The sequence below is a fragment of the Cuculus canorus genome, chromosome 4, assembly GCF_017976375.1.
Source record: "Cuculus canorus isolate bCucCan1 chromosome 4, bCucCan1.pri, whole genome shotgun sequence".
In the NCBI taxonomy this organism is placed as follows: Eukaryota; Metazoa; Chordata; class Aves; order Cuculiformes; family Cuculidae; genus Cuculus; species Cuculus canorus.
The window spans coordinates 53,129,693-53,142,738 of NC_071404.1; positions in this window are offsets into that span (position 1 = coordinate 53,129,693).

A 13,046-nucleotide genomic window follows, 5' to 3' on the forward strand; every position below is an offset into this window, starting at 1 on the left:
TCCATTTCTCTGCACTAACACCTTTCTTCTCTGGAAAGACAAAGGCTGGTGAAGAAACAACTATCCAATACTCTCCGATGGTCTTTCTTTTGAAGATTTGGGGGGGAAAAAAAAAAGTACAAGGAAATATTATACCTTCATTTTAAACACAGGCTGATTTTTTTATTCCCCTCTTCATATTTTACTCATTGCACAGTACTTGCAAACTTCACTTGTGGCTTCACTGTGGGCTGTTGGGACAGTAGCATGGCTCCCAGTGGCAGCCACCTCTGGCTGCTGGAGCTTGGGCAGCAGCTTCCCCCGGCACCAGGGGGGAAGAGGTGGAGACACTGCTGTAATGAACCAAGTGGATGAACTGAAGACAACAGATATCTCTTCCCATGCAAAGGGATGGGGAGGATGCTCAAAGGCTACAGGCTGGCAGATGTCATGGCTCCTCCACATCCCTGCAGGAAAATGCACCTGGGCAAAACTTGGAGACAGCCGACGGGGTGTGCCTGCTTCGTTCACCCTTGTGCCAGGAGGTCACTGGTGATCACTAAAATGAGAGCTGGTATTTTTGTCAACTGCAATCAAAACTTTTGGGATTAAATTCATCCTTGTGCACATCAGCTTATGCAGCCATTAGGAGACATCAGGCCTCAGACAGCATCAGAGGCAGTCGTGTACCAGATCCCAGGCTGCCTCTGAACTTGGTGGAGGCAGAAATGGAAATGGGCATCAGCAGCCCATCTATAAAGTGTAGTGGCTCCCAAAGCCACTGTGTGGCACAGCTTTTGCACAATTCCCTGTTAGAGGAATGGACTACTTCCACAAGAGCTACCAGGCTTAGCGGGGGTTGGGGGGAAGCTTCATTAACCCCGGAATATGTAAGAAGGGGTGACTACACCCCCAATAGGGTGGCAGGGAGCAGACACAGTCCCACAGAAAGCACCTCAGGAGTGCATGTCCTTCCCTCCTCCACTGGCCACTTTTGCTGATGCAACCTTTGCATCAGTACTGCAAGCAGTCACCAGGGCTCCGTCTCAGCAGAAGGCGGATTAAATTAATTAATCCTTGGGTATTTCTCTGGTTACTGTGTTAGGTCATCACCAGCTGAAGAGGGGAGCCAGCAGAAGCAAGCACAGCATGATGGGAACCGGGGAGCTAGAAAATCCTGCTTTAATTTTTGCAGCAATTAACTCTGAATGTGAAAGGCTGCAGTGGTACAGCTGCAGGCATCCGGACAAAGCACTGCTTTCTTTATTAATAATGCATTGATCTCACCAGCTTGAAATCTATCTGCTCAACAGTTAAATGAAATCAGCCCCTCCTGGGTGTCCAGCCAGGGAGGGTGCAGAGGGGACAGAGGTGGAGCTATGGTGGTATGGGTGGACATATGGTCTATGTAGCAGGGGCTGCTGAAGGAAATTAGGGGAGCTTGCAGGAGGAGTATGTTAAGGAAACATGCCTTCCCGACCTCAGAGTTGTCTCCAGGTGTCTTTCCCTAATCTGTTCCCCAAGAAGCTGCCCTGTCACCACTGGGTTTGCTGGACCACCTGCCTCTGCCTGAAGAGCCACACCACAAAGCTTTGCTTTCATTTGAAACCATCTCCCACCCTTCTATCTAAACTTAAAAAACTTAAGTCTATCAAAAACTTAAACCAATTAAACTGTCCTCACCCCACCCCCTCCAACCTGAAACAAAGTGAAAAAAACCCACCCAAAATAACCCTACACGATCTGAAAGCCTTTCCCATGCACCACTCAGCCCTGAGTCAACCTTTTGGCCATGTCTCCAAAGGCCTGGGATTAATTCCACCCCTTGCCTCTCCATGTACCCCAGGACCTGTGCCCACATGGAAGTCTTCACACAAGAATAAGCCCCTGCCATGGCACTGCCTGGAGAGAGGCAGGAAAAGAGAACCTGGCGGCAGCTGGCCACTGCACAGCAGGATGGACTCAAGGAGATGATGCAGAAAGCTCAGCTGGCCAAATTTGAATGCCAGAGCATTGCACAGCCAAAACAACTGTGGCCTTGTTTTGTGTGTAGTTTGCATTACTTTTTATTGGGCTGAGGCTTGCTAAGGGACCTTGAGCCAGAAAGAAAAGTGAATACAACCAGTCAAGGATGACCAGCAACAGGGAGCCCAAACTGACCGAAATGGTGCATCAGATAAAAGGCCAGAAAACTTTATTAATTAATTGAGTCACAGCAGGAACCAAGTAGGCAGCACCAGCCCCTGCTTGCATCTGCTGCCAGATCCCTCCTACTTGGCCTCACCGGCCAAGGTGCTGGGGTGCATGGGGAGGAGGGAAAAGGAGTGTCCCAGTGGTGCAATGCCCACCACTGCTTCCCCAGTCCTTGCTCTCCAGCTATCAAGACCTCCACCCAGAGGCAACCCAAGTGCCTTGTATTTGTTTTTAATTAAGGACACGACTATGCAACCCATCAGCACATGAACATAAAGAGAACCTGGAAGTCTAAACCCAAGGTTTTAAGAAAGGATCATTATAGAAGCAAATGTCTCTGCCAGTACACAAAATGCACTGCACTTCCCCTGGCATCGCAGCAGCTGCCTGGGCTGCCCTTCAGTCAGAGCCAGCCCCCAAAATGTCCTTTTGTGCCCCTGGGGCTAGGGTGGATGCACCACCTTGGCCATGTAGATATCTCCTCAAAAGAACAGCAGCGAGATCCCCAGTGCCAGCAGTGCAAACGGCAGAGAGCAAGCACCACTGCCAGCCAAAACCCGAACCAGCCAGGCTTCAACAACAACTTGCAGTCTCCCTGGAAACACACTGGTGGGTTCTGCAAAGAGTAGGACCCAGATTTAAGGTGGGACTTGTCATTTATTTCTTTATTTCTCTTCACTTCGCTCCCTTGTTCAGTGTCCAAACAGCCCTGGGTTGTAATTAGCAGCGTGCTGCTTTCCCACTGCTTACAAAAGCACAGAGAACACTAGAACATGGTGGGCAGGGAAGCACAAGCAGGATTAAATACCAACATAAATTGTTCTGAGAGTGTAGGACTGGGATCAATTTTATTTTTCACACTTAACTCAGTATTTAAAAAGCACAACCACCTCCAAGCTCCAAAAGACACCTCCTCGCCTCCATTATGAAATGGAAATCAGGGTGATGTGTGGCTCCCATCCTCCAGCCTCCCTCTTCCTGCCCCAAATGTCCTCTCTGCTCCCTTGGATGCCACTGGCTACTGCTCGGACCTCATCCCAGTCTGCCCTGATTGACTCAGAGACCAGACCCAGCGCAGAAGCTGGCAGTCCTGCACAGGATGTCCGCAAAGTCCATGTATCATCTGAATAATTCCTGTTACTGGCCTCTCTCTCTTTTTATCTGCCAAATTGGTGTGCCTGGCCCCACTTTCCTCTTTTCTCCAGCAAGCAGCTGCCCACTGCAGGGCTGCCCCACAGGCTTCCTTCCTCTCTCGCTGCCTTTGCTTCCACGTTTATTGTGTATTAGCTGCAAGCGCTTCTGGAAGTTTTGTGGCATTGTATTTCTCACTCCATGCCTAATACCTCAAATATGAGCTACTTGTCTTTTTTTCAGGAAACTTGACATTAGGAAGGTTTCAGCTGCTGCAAGAGGCCAAAAAGCTCTGGGAGGCAGATTGAGCAGGATCTATGACTTCTGCAATATTCCTTTCTCCTCCTTCTCCTGTCACGAGGCCAGGGGGGACCCTCACCTTGCACCCTCTCCCTCTGTGCTCTAGTTCCATCTCATCTCATGTGCATCTTCCACAGCTTGCAAAGACACGCACGTGGCTCCGGCTGCGCTGCCTTGCCAGCTCCAAAACCTGAGGGAAGCTTTTTCTCTGTTGGGGGCTGGATCCTGATATCCTGCTTCATGCTGCAGGGATCCTCACACTGAAATCAGTCGAGGGAGGAGCCCAGAAGCTGCCTGCTAGGACTAGAGGGGTTTCACCAACCATTGCAGAATAATGTTTTTCTATCTTTAAGATTTACAGTATTAGGAGTAAAAGTTCCTGATTATTTTCTTAGTTATCATCGATTCCGAAGACTCTTTGGGAGTGCCAGGGCAGACCTGTGTGGCAGATTGGGTGTGTGGTCCTCATGGGGCTCTCCCCAACACACAGCAGGGACCAGTCAGGAAAGCCCAGACTGCTGCCAGGAACCCAGAGGCACTGCAGCCTCATGTCCTGCTGCTCCAACAACCCTCAGCTCAGCGTGGAGGCTGTGTGGATGGGCAGGTGGCACAAAAACCTCTCACCTCCTGTGAGCAAATGCCAGCGATGAGCATCACAGGGACCATGGGGTGCCTGGCTTGTGAGCCTCCTGTCTCTCCTCAGCAGGACACTGCCTCACGCACAGTGACAAAAGCATGCATGGCAAGCACTGGGGCTGCAGGCACATCCCTGCCTTTCACACTGTGGCTTTCACCAAAAGGTGCAGGCAAAGGTCTGGCAAACAGATTTCGTTAGTTTCCTGTGCCTCACTGTTATTAGATTCATACACGAAACCCAGGAGGGCATCTGGGCCTTTTGTGTGTAATTACAAGACTGATAATCATATCAGGTGTAATCTTGCCCTACCTCCATTCAGCCCCACACAGATAAGCGTTGGAGCAGCCACATCACTTTAAGTGAGGAAGGAATGCAGCCACATCAACTAGTGAGGATGCTGCAAATCCCTCCCTGCACTTGTAAGATAAATGCATTCCAACCCCTTCTCAGCTGCAGTGTGCAGGGTTCCAGAGCCAGCCCGTGCACCCTAGGGAGCACCCGGGGTGCTGTGGAAGATAAAAATCAGCAACCTGTAATTACCACCATCACTGGTTCAGGGGTTCACCCACCAGTGCAAACCCTTTCTCTTCTGGTGAGCCCCAAGATCAGGTCTTTAGTGTCAGCAGGGCCCCTGTGTGCACCTCAGCAGTTAACGCCCATGCGATTTTGGGCATCACAGGCCATATTTAGGCAGCCTCGCTGTCACCATGGCAACAGGATTCGCTTACACACAGCAATGCACGGGCACGTGACCTCCAAACCCTGGCACGGAGGAAGGCATTAACACTACAAGCTCCTCGCCAGGGTTGGCATCCCTGCCTGCCATGCACCAGGGCTGAGGGCTGTGAGCCTGAATAGTTTGGCCTTTTCTATTATTTTTGCTGGATATTCATACGAATTGCCTGACATGGAAATGGAGGACAAGAAAGGAGTTCCCATTCTCTCTTTCTTCCCAGGAGCTGCAGTTTAGTTCAGGGAAGGCATCCGTAAAGACCGCCCCTGAAGGATGTACCTGGCAAGCCTCCACAATTTGGAGCTGAGTGTATTTTTTGTTGCACCTCATCTGTGGCAGAGAGATAAATGATGTGTTTAGTCTTTCGACAATTTTGCTAAAGCTTCGTTCCCAGCTAATCTCTTTCAAATGATCCATATTTCAGGGATTTTTATTCTTAATTAATCTCAGTGATAATAAGCAAAAAAACCCCCAAAAAACGGCATTTTGGAAAAGAAGTATTTTCTGCTACTAAAAATCATACTTTCTCACATTTCTCCTTCCTAACCCCTCACTGCCCTCAGCCTTGGCCTCACACTGCCCTTGCAAACAGGAATAGCCGAGACCTCTCCAATACATGTGATACTGCAGGGACTGGAAATATTTCTGAGCCAGGAAATAATGACAGTTATTCCATTAGATACAAAGGTTTTCCTCCAGAAGCTTAACTAAAAAAGCATTACACAGTTAATAATATTCCCTAAAATTCCCAACCAGCTCTAAATGGCCCAGATACCCTTTTGTCCCACTGCTCAGGGCTGCATCGCTCTCCTCTCCCAGAAAGGCTTTGGAAAAGCATGCCAGGCTGCATAGAATATTTTCACATTTATAAACATGCTGTTGTCACCCAGTGACTGATGGGGCAGCTCTGCCAGGCTCCTGCAGGTCCAGATTTTCTGCAAATACATGCAGTGCACTCCAAGCAGGAGAGCCCCCAGCCCAGCTGCTGGCTTTGGGTCCTCCATATCACATCCCCACCTATAATGAGCCACCGATAGCCTGTTGCTTCAGCTGAAGGAAGAGGGGTATGGAGAGGCAAGGCTGACCAGTCAGAAACAGCAAGAAAAATAACAATAATATTAGCCAGACACACACTTTTTAGCTCAAAAGTGCTGTTTGCTTGGCTGTGCTCTGTTTTCTGAGAAATTTTGGCTTAGAAAGCCACAGCTCTCTCTGCTGGCCCCTGCCCTCATGGACCAGGTGTTGTGGGTTTTGCCCCCACACATGTCGGCAGTGGGGATGGGCTGTGAGTGCTGCCAGCGTTGGTGCTTCAGTATGCAGGCTAAGAGGTGTTCGCTGCCAGTTTTAAGCCATCGCTGCATCCCTTCCATGCTTGAGGTTTCCCAGGGGGTGGGCAGAAAGTTCCCCTATCTTTCTAGCAAAGGGCAGTGAAGAAACCCACCCAGAGGAACGGTCAGACTAGACATGTTGACACAAGAAGGAGGAGAAAAAGGCAGACACAGCAGAATCCCACTTTTATATCTTGCCTACTGATGCCTCTGGGGTAACGAGGCAGGTCCAATCTAAAAGGCTGAAAAAAGATCATATTCTTTCCCCAAAATACCCAGGTAAGTTAACACATATGTGTGTAGATGTATCTCCTTGCAGGCAGAACCTATGCTAATGTTACATTCACACTCCTGAATAAGCTGTGAGGAGCTGGGAGTAATTTCAACACATTAGATACAAAGGTTATGTCAGGTTAACTGTGCTTAAAAACAAGATTAAAAGCACAACCCATAGGAAGAAGAAGAAGACAAGGTATTTGCATAGATAGTTTTACCTAAATTTTCATATTCTAGGACTGGCAGAGGAGCAAAAGCTCCAAAGATCAGCCTAACAAGAAGTCCTAGATGATGCAGAGTAACTGTGCGCTCCATATCTGTTGCATAGTTATCTTTATTTTAATGGTCATCCATATCTTAATAGTCAGAATAATTTACTTTAGATCTCATAGTGTGTATTTTCACTCCTTACAGAAGACCACTACAGAGATACTCTTTCACAAGATGAATGCTCTTGAATTATGGACAAGCCACATGACGTCTTAGGTGGTGTAGCAGAAAACATGCCATTTAGAAGCAGCCTGCCCAGCCTTTGTGGGAACTGTGGCTGGAAAGCTGGGTGAATCAGGACCACCAGCAAAGACACCTTTCCCCTCTGGGAAGCTGAAGAGAACCTGAGGACCCCAAGGAACCTGAGCCAGGCATGGCTGCTTTTACACCCCTTTTGGAGGGCTGGGCAGATTTCTGGCAGGGAGCTTGGCAGACTCATGCCCCAGCCCTTTCTGGGCACAAGGAAAAAGCCTCATCATGGCACAAAAATCCTGCACTGTGGGCTTCGCCTGGACATTTGAGGCTCTGGAGTGTGTCCAAAGAAGAGCAACGGAGCTGGTGAAGGGGCTGGAGAACAAGTCTTATGAGGAGTGGCTGAGAGAGCTGGGGTTGTTTAGCCTGGAGAAGAGGAGGCTGAGGGGAGACCTTATTACTCTCTACAACTACCTGAAAGGAGGTTGTGGAGAGGAGGGAGCTGGCCTCTTCTCCCAAGTGACAGGTGATAGGAAAAGGGGGAATGGCCTCAAGCTGCTCCAGGGGAGGGCCAGATTGGATATCAGGAAAAAAATTTTCACAGAAAGGGTCACTGAGCCCTGGCAGAAGCTGCCCAGGGAGGGGGTGGAGTCCCCATCTCTGCAGGTATTTAAAAGACGGGTAGACGAGGTGCTCAGGGAAATGGTTTAGTGTCAGATAGGGATGGTTGGACTCTATGATCCGAGAGGTCTTTTCCAACCTGGTGATTCTATGATTTTCCTCCCACTTTGGGAGAGAGTGTGTTTTAGCACTCGGGGCAGGCAGCCCCACCAGTATTGCTTTAGTCCCTATCCTCAGGTCCCTGCTCCAGTCTCTCATTGTCCATCTCCTCTAACTCTTGGTCCACACAGAAGCCACTTGCTCTAACTCAGGGGCCAGAAGGCATCTCCCTGTGCAGGCTCTGACAGCTCAGCACTTCTTCCTCAGCAGCTGAGCTCTCCCAGAGCCCCCGCAGCAGCAGCGGGGCTTTCTGGGGACAGGAATCCCTGCACCCTCTCCAAAGCCCGTGTGAGTCATTGAGCTGTTAAAGGCAGGAGGTTATTTCTGGATTTAACTTTCTGGACTGAGGGAAACACTGCTGTGTCAGCACCCAGCTGCGCTTTCAAGAGGTGCGTTGTTTGGCAAGCCTTGCCAACTTATTTCCATACGAAAGCACGCGCATGAATCATTCCTTATAAGAAAAAGCTGTAGAGGTGAAAAGGCCATGAGAAGCTCTTTGCTGGGAGATAGCAAGGAAAAAACTGACCATTACTTTTTTCTTCACTGTAAATAAAATAGCCATACTGAGGTGGAAAAGCCCAGGAAAAGTCCCCTTTCCCCCGCATCCAGAACTGATCCCTGTGCTGCTCTTCCCTAGCAGCTCCTCAGGAAGGATCAGGGCCATCACTTATTAATGCCTACTTCTGGGCCAACATCAGTGCTTCTCACCATGTATAGAAAAGCTTTTGTTACTAATATTTCTTCCTTGCCTCCTAGAAGAAAAAAATAATTGTCACGTTTTCCAGACAAGTCACCCTCTCCCCGCAAATATCAGTGCTTTCCTAACACCACCTTTTCCCAAGGAAAGCTTCAAACTGTGTTAACAGGAACAAAAAGCTCGAGATGGTGACGTGCTAGCAATGCTTCTGCACTCAGGGCGAGCCTCCATGGATTTTCTCAAGTCTTATTCTGTTTTTTTTTGTGAGCAGCTGCTGCCTGGACACTTGGGCATCTAGGTCCATATGCAGTGGAGTAATGGCAGCAGCATAGGGAACTTAGACAAGGACACTTCTGAGGTCACATGGAGGTGTAATCCTGGTGGAGCCAGGCTGCAGTGGGGATTCTGCCGGCCCATGCCTTTCTATTGCATGGAAGTGGGAGCTGCAAGCCAGGGCTGGCAGTGGCATACGCCTGCCCTGCAGGCGTGCAGCTGGCAGAGCCCCCAGGGATCTGGGAAAAGGAACCACTGGCAAAATGGTGTCTAAGGATAAAGCAAAAGAATGAGGGGAAGAGAAGGAAAAGGGACAAGCAGGGAAGAAAGCAGAGAGGAAAGTTAACAGGAAGAGAAATGTGTGAAGGGGAACTCCCTCCAGCAGCAACCCCTCCTAGTAATCCTGGTGCGTGCCCCCCACTAATCCTAGTCACCCACAAGAAAGCTGGTGAAGGTACACAGAGACAGATGCAAAAGGGAAGGAGGGAATTTCTATCTGCTACCTCTGAGGAACATTTTCACCACTCGGAACTTCCTCTCCCAATACCAACAGTTGTGGTTTTCCTTTCAGCTAACTCCTTTCCACCTTAACTTTCATGTACAGACTCCTGACATCCATAATTTATTTCTATTTGCCACACAGCACTGTAGCAAATAGCACCTCTCACACACATTTTAGTCAATGTTTCCTTCAAGATTTATTTTAAATCTTTGCATAAAATAGTGCTCAGACCCACAGCCCTGCAGTAATTCCTCATTTCTCTATATTTCTGTACTTGCATATTCTCCGAGTATATTTTCAAAATATACCACCCATTCAGAGAGGTGTTAAAGAGCACTGCTATTTAATGAGTAAGCAAATGTGGTATTTTCTATTGCGGCTGTAGGAAAGAAATACTGCATTTTCCTGGAATAAGTACATTAAACTCTGAATTTGCTTCTGGCTTGATTCCTCTAGCTCTTGTTTCCAATATCCTAAATCACATTCTTGGCTTTCCTTCTATGGCCCTTTAGCCAACACATTTACTTTAAATCTGTCCCTTACCTTCATTGCATCATTTCCCACTCATTTATACCTTGCTCTTCCGGAAGCGTCTAGAAAAGTTTTCTGTCACTTTTCAGCCATAATCAGCAAAGATAACTTAGCTGGACTCATGCTAGTTTTCACTGTATTCCTTGACTTTACTGGCCATCCCCAGTTTACTTGGCTGACAAGTCTTTTTTCCATTCCTTGTTAGCATTTTATTTTTTTCTCTTTGTTTGAGGTGTCTGTTACCTGGTTAGTTTGCAAGTCCTGCCTCACAAGTTTAGTTAAGATTTAAGGTCCTGACTTTTTATCCCATAGAGAGCCGAGGCTTTGGCAGTCATCCCAACTAACTTCATGGCAACTCCCTTGCATCAGGTCCAAACCCCTTAGTTGCAGGCATCCTTGCATTTCATAGGATCACAGAATCGCTTAGTTGGAAAAAACCTTTGACATCATAAAGTCCAACTATACTTGTCCACTACTAAACCATATTCCTGAGCAGCTCATCTACCCCTCTCTCAAATACCTCCAGGGAGGGTGACTCCACCACTTCCCTGGGCAGCCTGTTCTATCTTTCACCAGTCTTTCAGTAAAGACATTTTTCCTGATGTCTAATGTGAAGCTCCCCTGGTACAACCTGAGGCCTTTTCCTCTCGATCTATCACTTGTCACTTGGGAAAAGAGACCAACATCCACCTCTCTACAACCTCCTTCCAGGTAGTTGTAGACAGCGATAAGCTCTCCCCTCAGCCTCTTTTTCTCCATGCTAAATAACCCCAGTTCCCTCAGTCGCTCCTTGTAAGACTTGTTCTCCAGCCCCCTCACCAGCTTCACTGCCCTTCTCTGGCCACACTCCAGCACTTCAATCTGCTTCTTGTAGTGAGGGGCCCAAAAATGAAGACAATGAGTTGTGGCCTCATCCATGCTGAGTAGAGGGGCAGGATCACTTCCCTGGTCCAGCACTGTTTCTGACACAGGATAAGAAGCTATTGGCCTTCTTGGCCACGTGGACACACTGCTGGGTCATGTTCAGTCGACTGGCAACCAACACCCCATGGTCCTTCTCTGCCAGGCAGCTTTCCAGACACTCTTCCCTAAGCCTGTAGCTCTGCATGGAGTTGCATCCCAAGTGCAGGACTCGGCACTTGGCCTTGTTGAACCCCATCCTGTTGGTCTCAGCCCATCGATACAGCCTGTTCAGATCCCTCTGTACAGCCTCCCTACCCTCAAGCAGATCAACACTTCCACCCAGCTTAGTGTCATCCACAAACTTAATAGGGGTACACTCAATCCCTGTAAGCTGAACTGATTCAGCTCTCAGCATACAATGTGTTCAATCCTGCAATCTGTGCCTCTTCCTCTGCCAGCGCTGAGAGCCTCAGCCCGCTCCTTATCACGGGTCTGCCCTTCAAAACTTTATTTCCCATGCCATTCCCTACACGCATTTTATGCACAACTGACTTCAAGTCACAGCCCGAACACTAGCATTATCTTGAAGAGCATATCTAGTCTAAGTCAAATTTTATTAGCCTAATTAGTTTCTGTCATTGCCTACCCAAAGCCAAGGTACATCATACAGCTTCCGTATCTTGTCATCTCAACCTTGCAGTGTAAGTGCTCGGGTCTCCTCCACCACCACCATCACCGTCTCTCCTCTCATCTATCTTAAGAAAGGAATGTAATAAATACTCAAAGCTCTCCCACCAGCCCCACTTCTCATTGCTTTCATTTCTCTGGTGCCCTGGTTCATGGCTGCAGGCCTTCCTCATGTTTTGCCTAAACATCAGCTCTACAGCATTGTTTAAGCTCAGCGGTGGTGTCAGCCTCATACTCCCCTCAGAGTGCACTGTGTTCTTGTTTTAGAAAAATGCAGTCCAATTGCAAAGCTTATTAAACGTCTACTGAAACCAATAAACCATCAAGTGACAGGTAAACAAATTACCTTCTCCTCAGGCAACCTCCTCAGCAGGTTACTTCTACCTCCCCAGGGAGGCACAAGATCTCTCATTTATGTGATGTCCTGATAACACAAGTGCGGATCTGCACTACAATAATGACTGTAAACAAATCACATGCTTTAGGGCTTCAGCCACTTGCTTGCTGAATTCCGGAAGAGACTATTTCCCTCAGTACTAGCTTGGCCAGATTTTTTTCCATCACTTCTTCTTCTGAAGCACTGAAGATCAGCAGTAGGTGGGACACAGTACGGGACATACAGTGAAGAGAGTCCTTCCTCTCGCAATTGATACCTACCTGTATAATTTGCTAGTCTAATTTATTAGCATATTAGGCAATAAATATTATTCCAGTCTTCCACTGTCCTCTTAGGTTGGCAATACATTCATTTCCTCTTACCTTCTTGGATCCGTATCTTAGTACATCACTGCAACTACAATGTAACTCCGCTTCTTCTGTGTTCTGAGGTGTGGCTCCTATCTCTTTGATTTACAAGGCCAGAAATGTATTCACTTGTCTTAAATTATTGGCATTGATATACATTGTAGAAATTCAATGGTATATATAGGAAACCAGGACAGGTAATTTTAACTTCTCCCTGTCTCTGCTCAGTGCCGGTGAGACACACCAGGAGTACCACATCCAGGTCTGGGCTACACAGACCAAGACTTACTGCAGTGATTTCACCAAAGGAACATTAAGGTGATTAAGGCACTGGGACATCTGACCTAGGAAAAGAGATGGAGAGAGAGCTGCGACTGCTTGGTTTGGAGAAAAATTGTATAAATACTTGATGGGGGGAGTAAATAAGATGAAGCCAGGCTCTTCTCAGAAAGGCCCAGAGACAGGACAAGAGGCAGTGCGCACAAACTGAAATACAGGAAATTTTTAAATTTAAGAGAGATCTTTTTTACTCTAAGACCTGTCAAACACTGGCACAGGTTGCCCAGAAAGGTTGTGGAGTCTCCATCCTTGCAGATACTCAAAATTTAACTGGACACAGCCCAGGCAACCAGCTCCTTCTGGCCCTGCATGAACAGTTGGGTTGGAGGAGCTGATCTCAAGGGGTGCCTCAGTGAGTCTCGATTCTGTAATGCAATTGCTGAAGTATGAAACAACCACCTCTTGGTTGAATCTTACTGCTGCAAGAATTGCCTAACTGGCACCCAGATCCAAACCTCCAGCAAACAACCATACAAGGCTCCACTCAAAAAGGAGAGAGCGCCTTGGTGAACCTCAGAGCAACTGGTGATGGCCACTAGTAGATGTCACAA